The sequence below is a fragment of the Eurosta solidaginis genome, chromosome 5 (assembly GCF_040869045.1).
Source record: "Eurosta solidaginis isolate ZX-2024a chromosome 5, ASM4086904v1, whole genome shotgun sequence".
NCBI classification, from domain to species: Eukaryota; Metazoa; Arthropoda; class Insecta; order Diptera; family Tephritidae; genus Eurosta; species Eurosta solidaginis.
This window is the reverse complement of record NC_090323.1, coordinates 75,355,926-75,362,414: the sequence shown is the minus strand read 5'-3', so window position 1 is coordinate 75,362,414 and position 6,489 is coordinate 75,355,926. Positions and strand designations below refer to the sequence as shown.

Below are 6,489 nucleotides of genomic sequence, written 5' to 3'. Positions count from 1 at the left end.
CGGGCCCTGGTTCCGAATCGCCACATACGTGATCGTATAACTCGTCACGTAAAAACTTGTTTTTCGGATTATGACATACGTGATCGTACGATCCGTCACGTAAAATGTCACTTTTTTGGATTACTACATACGTGAACGTACTTTGTGGATCGTAAATCGGTATCGCGATAACCGTGAACGAGAGACAATTGCACTCGATCGTTCGTATTGTTATTCGATTACAAACCGGCAACCGAAAGCGAGTACAAATATATAAATATACAAAAATTGAATACAAATATAAGAGAAAATGTAAGTTATTTCTCAAAATATGTGTTTATATTATTGTTGAACTATATTTTATTATTTAAGGACGAATTTTAACAAGCTAAACTCAAACCAAAAGGAGTGCATGGCGCAGTTTATGGCGGAACACCCGAACTTGGCGAAAAATAAATTTCCCAATTCCGCACATGGTAGAGCAACGTCCAACAGACTATGGGAGGAGCTTTCCAAGCGTTTAAATGCTGAGGGGCCACCAGTCAAAGACGCCAAAATGTGGAGGAAGGTATATATATATATATATATAAATTGTAACCAAGATACTTACAAATGTTTGCTCGTAGGTTTTCGCGGATCAAAAATATCAGGCGAAGAAGAAGCTTTCCCACAACAAATTGTCCAAAAGACAAACTGGAGGAGGTCCTTATAATGAAATTCCCATCAGTGCAACTGAGGAATTGATTAAAGAGGCAGCCGGACTTGAGGTCGCAGTGGACGGGAATAGTACCGTTCGCACTGTTCGCTCAAACCAGCAGCACCGAAAATAGTGATAGTGAGAGCAACAGTGATGGTGGAACAAGCAGCGCACCAGCCAGCGCTTTGCCTGGTCCATCTAGGTCAGTTACTACCCCAACACCGCGTGTAACCTCTCGGTGCAATACTCCCCGGCGAGTAAGTAAGAGTGCCGAAAAATTGTCCCTGCGTCAACAAAATTTGATTAGAGTGTCTGATTTTCAGCGCGATTTGGGGGAGAAGATTGACCGATTGGTGCAGGTACAGGAGAGGTTGTTGAAAGTGCAAGAAAGGATGCTGACCATTAAGGAGGAGAAGCATCAACTGCATCAAGAATCACATGCACTTGATTTACAAATCAAAAATTTAGAATTAGAGTATCTAGCAATAAGTGTAAATAGAAAAAGAAGAAATTAAAATTTTAAGTAAGCTTTAACAAGTTTGTATCTGAACTTTTTTTATTTTTTTGATTTTAAGCAATTAAACGAATAGTCGTTTCATTTATTTTATTTCTAATTTTAACATACATACTTAGCACTTAGTAAAAACAAAATTTGTACCTGAATTTTTTTAATTTTTGTGATTTTAGCAATTAAACGAATAGTCATTTCATTTCTTTTATCTCTAATTTTAATATACATACTTAGCACTTAGTAAAAACAATTAAATGAATTCATTTGCTTTTACAAATCGTTTTCCTTAATATTTATGTACGTGGAAGTAATTAGAGAGTATTTTATTTGGTCTCTTATTGTTTGACCAACTGTGGTAAGATGGTTGGCTTCGCCTGGGTCAACATCGCTTATTTGGTCTGATTCATATCTTCGTATGTTGTAATCAATTTTGAAATGTATGCAGATATTATGTAAAGCTGCACACACATTGGCAAATCGTGCCACTTTTGTAGGATGGTATCTACCCCTATTGCCATACCCTAAAATTCCCCAACGTCCTTTAAAAATACCAATGGTACGTTCGATGATACATCTTGGTTTTGAGTGTACATCATTACATTCGGATTCACTCTTGCCATCGGCGGGGTTTCGGTAAGGCCTTATGCACCACGGCTCTAGTGGATATCCAGAATCACCTGTTGAAATGTCATTACAATAGTAATATTAACCACAAAGCATACACTGTCGTACCTAAAAGCCACGCATTGCTCCGCCTATTAATTTCAAACCTCTCTTGCAATACTCGTCGTTGATCTGAATGCCTCCAAACGAAGGAATCATGAGCCGCCCACGGTACTGACATTTGATTGCCAAAATTTTATAGGTGTGATCGCACATCTGCCAAAATATTTATATAGTTAGTAAAAAGAATAAAGAAAATGAGCAACAACTCACTATCATGGCGTTGATACTATGGTATCGTTTCCTACTAAAGTACATATGCTCATCCACAGATGGTCTGTGCAAGACGATGTGTGTGCCATCAATGCAACCGATGACTGTAAAAGTAGATATTCAATTAAAAAACTTATTTAATAAATGTAATTGAACGTTTGCCTACCTCCAGGTATTTTGTATTTATCCATAAACCATTGCTTGCATTCCGAAGTTTCGTTTAAATGAAATTGTATATTTTGTAGACACAGCTTGTTCTCCATTTCGAGAATAACGCGGGATGTTATCTTTGACACAGTGCTCTGGCACATTCCCACCAAATAATCACTGCCGACACAATGCTGATACCCGCCACTTCCTAGAAGAGAAAGTGTGGCAGCTAGTTGTAGATCTGGAGACACCGCTTTTGCATCCGACTGCTTCAAATTTAAGGCATGAAGTACAAACTGGAAAACCTCTTTAGATAATCTAAATCGTTTCAAGTCTGCAGAACACACATTTTTGTATACTTGTAAAACTTTATTTGCCACATACTTACGCAGTTTGTGGTGAAGCTAAAGGATCACTTGTATCTCTAAGTAGCCCCCGTGCTACTGTTTCATCTTCCTCACTATCGCTTGAACTTATATAGAAAAGTAAGTGCACATCCATTTTGAAATTTCGTTTGTTTATTAAAATTTTTAAATATTTTGACATTTCCACATCTATTGTAACATAAAAATGAAATCCACAGTGATGTGGACCTTAAAATCTATTGTGAACTAAGAATGAATTACGATACGATAGCTTTCGTATGTGGTAATGCCAGTCGACCCATACGTCTGACGTATCACGTAATTGTCTTTCGTATAGTTTTCGATCCGTGATCTTATGTGGCGATTTGGGCCCTGGATACCTACCGATTAAAAGGTATTTAATTTACTGTGTAATATATTCCTGATTGAAATTAACATTTATTTTTATTGCATGTTATGATAACACATTTAACAGTACCTACTGTTATTGATATTTTACTTGTTTTGAACCCTTTACCTTTTATCTGGCGACACGCCTCGATTTCATCTCTCCTTCCCATAATCTTTACATATACTTACATGTAAGTCATTTGACAAATCATTACTTTTAAGTTGTTTGGCTTTTCCTTTCTTCAAGTAATTAATTTTCATTTTCCAAATGATTTTGCTCTAAAGTTGAGTGTGTATTTATGTATGTAAGGCACAAAAACAAATTGCAATGACGGAAAAAATATACTATTGCTCTGCGGCTCTCAGTCAATTGATTTGAAAGAAATTCAATTGTGCATCAACAACGGTGGTGGAAGAAAAACAAAATACGCGACGGCACTTCAAAGGATATTTCGAACCGCTTTGATTTAGAGATTGCAATTATTTTGATACGATCTGCGTATTTGCACTCAAATTAATTTGAAGTATTTATTTAAAAATTGCAAGTGACGAGTTTATGTAGTGTCAGTTATTCAACTTTATCACCTGATAACTTTCTTGCATACGATTTTTCAATATTAAGATACATACATATATACATTTTGTGTCACGCTGTTTGTCCGCGATGAACTCCTAAAGTTTATCCAACTTGAAAGACAGGATAGCGTTACTGTAAAGTTTCTTTTCGAACAAATTCTATTTCCGGTTCCATTTACTTGAAATTTAGTATATAGGGAGGCCTTTGTCTAGATTAGTATTTACGTTATTTTTTTTCCAGAAAGAGGACCAGAGACCGATTCTTTCGAACAAATTCTGTTCTTGGTTCGATTTACCTTAAATTGGGCGTATAAGTAGCCTTTCCCTAGTTTAGTATTTATGAAACTTTTTTCGGGAAATGGATCAGGGACGACTGCGACTGGAACTGGAAATTGTACTAGGCCTGGGTCTGCGACTGGGAGTGGCACTGAGACTGGGACTTGGACTTGTGGTGGGGCTGGGACTGGGAAAAATTATGGAAGAAAAGGGAAGGAAAACGAGATAGAGAGATATGGATAGATGGAGCGGAAAGACGGAGGGGAAAGACGGAGAGGGAGAAAGAGACGCAGAAAAAAGAAAGGCTGCGCGAGGCTAGGTTAGGTTGAACTGGCCGGTCCATGAGGACCTCACATAGACTGATTGAGTCCGTAGTGTTACCAGAAGTTTATTTTAACGACCAACCTGAAAACCCCTATCAAAAACCAAAACCTATGTTATAAAATAACTCCGTCCTCTTGGCAAATACTAGAAGATTCCTAGGACTTAAGCCACTTGCTGCTTCTAGATATGACAGCTGTATCACTCCTAATAGAACGTGCTCGATCATTTCCTCCTCCAACCCGCACTTTCTACATCTGCTGACACTGAAAGGCAGAGGGAAGAGTGAATAAAAAGACAATGAAAAGCGGAGAGAGGTGAAGGGAGAGTGAGAGGTTGAAACTGCTTGAAAGTTATGCAGATAGACCAAAGCTGGGGCAGACCAACGTCTGCCGAGTCTGCTAGTTGAACTATAAATTTTACTTTTATAAACGGTTGCCACACCATTTCTTCATTTGGGATCAAAATTCAACAAAAAAGGTCCAAATCTCAAAAAAGGGAAAAATGTTTGTTCTTATAGGGCCGTTTTTCAGTGGTTGGTTGAGCTAAGCTTAAACTAAGCTTGCTTAAACTCTAGTCAAATTTAAACTCTAGTCAACTTATAGAGCAGTTTTTCAGTCATGGTTTTAGGCCACCTTTGGGGTATGATTTTCTGTACGGCAACACTACATTTTCATTATCTAATAACTTGTAGGTACGGCAACAGCTGGCTTTTGTTTACATATTCGACGCCAAGGCTGAAAAAAATTCTGTGATCAAATAAGTAAAACGTATTAATTAAAATATCTGTGCCTAAACAAATTAAAGATCGAAGTTGCCTTCAATGCAAAGTTTGTCCGAATATTTAGATGCGCAAAGGTGCTGAGATCGAAATATGAAAACTTAAAGAAGGAAGCATAGAAACACTTCGCAGCAGAGAGGCTAGAAACCTACAGAATTGGCGGAGGGACTAGAACGTCTATACCAAGCTTAACCACAGACGGAAATGTGCTCAGCATTTGTCAGTCGGGGCAGGTTGGAGGAGATAGAGCTGTATATGATGACAACATCTTAGAATAAGTTGGTAACTTATGAAATACATATATGTTAATCATGATTGCACTGAAATGTTCTTTTGTTTTTCAGAAGGATCAGGCTTTGTAGAAGTTGTGGTTTAAAATGAAGATTTGCCGATTTGTGGGGACTATTAGGAATGTGAGTTACAGCTGATACCAGGTAAAAACACATATGTAATCAAATTATATTTCATCATAAATATTTGTTTGTTTATTGATAACCATTTTTTCAACAGACGAAGAATCTGAAAATATTTCATGGCAAAAATCTACACCAGCCGACCTGAGGAAGCCTATACACACCGCTTTGACATCACGAAAGAGGAATTCCATGACCGCTATTACCACAAAGTGCGAGCTGCATATGAAATGTATATCTGAAGAGCATGAACCCTCAAAAAATAAACTTGATTTGGAATTGGAAAATATTAAGGTAGAGCACGAATTAAAAAAACAAAATATGTTACCCGAAATCGAAAAGATCCAGCTAGAAATTAAGCTTAGGAAAACATAGTTGGGAATGGATGAGTGATTATTTTAAGTTTCTCTTGTGTTGCTATTTCCAAGAGCTTATTTGTGACTGAATTTTGATATTATCTCTTGGAAATTGAAATGCACGAATGTAGTAAATAATGCTGATACAATGAATTTGAAGTTTATAATTTATATACTCAGCTGGGCAGAGCACACAGAGTATATTAATTTTGTTCGTATAACGGTACCCATAACGGCATAAATTAATCGACATAGATATAGACTTCTATATATCAAAATGATATGGGCGAAAAAAGAAATTCATTTAGCCATGTCCGTCCGTCTCTGTCCGTAAACACGATAGTAAATGTTGAGGTATCTTATAGCGTGTTCTTTTCTGAAATAAATTGTTGCCTAAGTAAATGGTAAAGCCTTAATAGAGTTACTCCTACCCCAGAAAATTTTCAACGTTTGTAATGCATGCAAAGGACATATGTGGCTACCCCGTGTAATAGCTGATTTTCACAAACGCGCTGTCAATGATAATAAGAATTCATTAGCAATTATTTCCTTCATTTCAATTTTCTTCGCTAAAAATTTGCGAAGTTACGAAAATATATTGTCACGATCAGCTGGTTTAGCAGAGTTGCACTGCCACACCGCCATTTTTTGCAAGGTAAAAGTGTAACGCTTTTGGATTGCGAGCAAGCATCAATTTTCACAAAAGAGCGAAATACCCCGTAAAGACGTTACCTGCTT

The 6,489-nt window shown here is 37.2% G+C and overlaps 1 long non-coding RNA gene across 1 annotated transcript; it reads left to right on the top strand.

The window, feature by feature from the left end:
- The first annotated feature begins 4,956 nt into the window (after window positions 1–4,956).
- Window positions 4,957–6,212, top strand: LOC137253924 (uncharacterized). The gene is made up of 3 exons (XR_010953929.1): window positions 4,957–5,264; window positions 5,327–5,416; window positions 5,493–6,212. It is a non-coding gene; the product is annotated as an uncharacterized lncRNA (long non-coding RNA).
- Window positions 6,213–6,489: the final 277 nt, after the last annotated feature.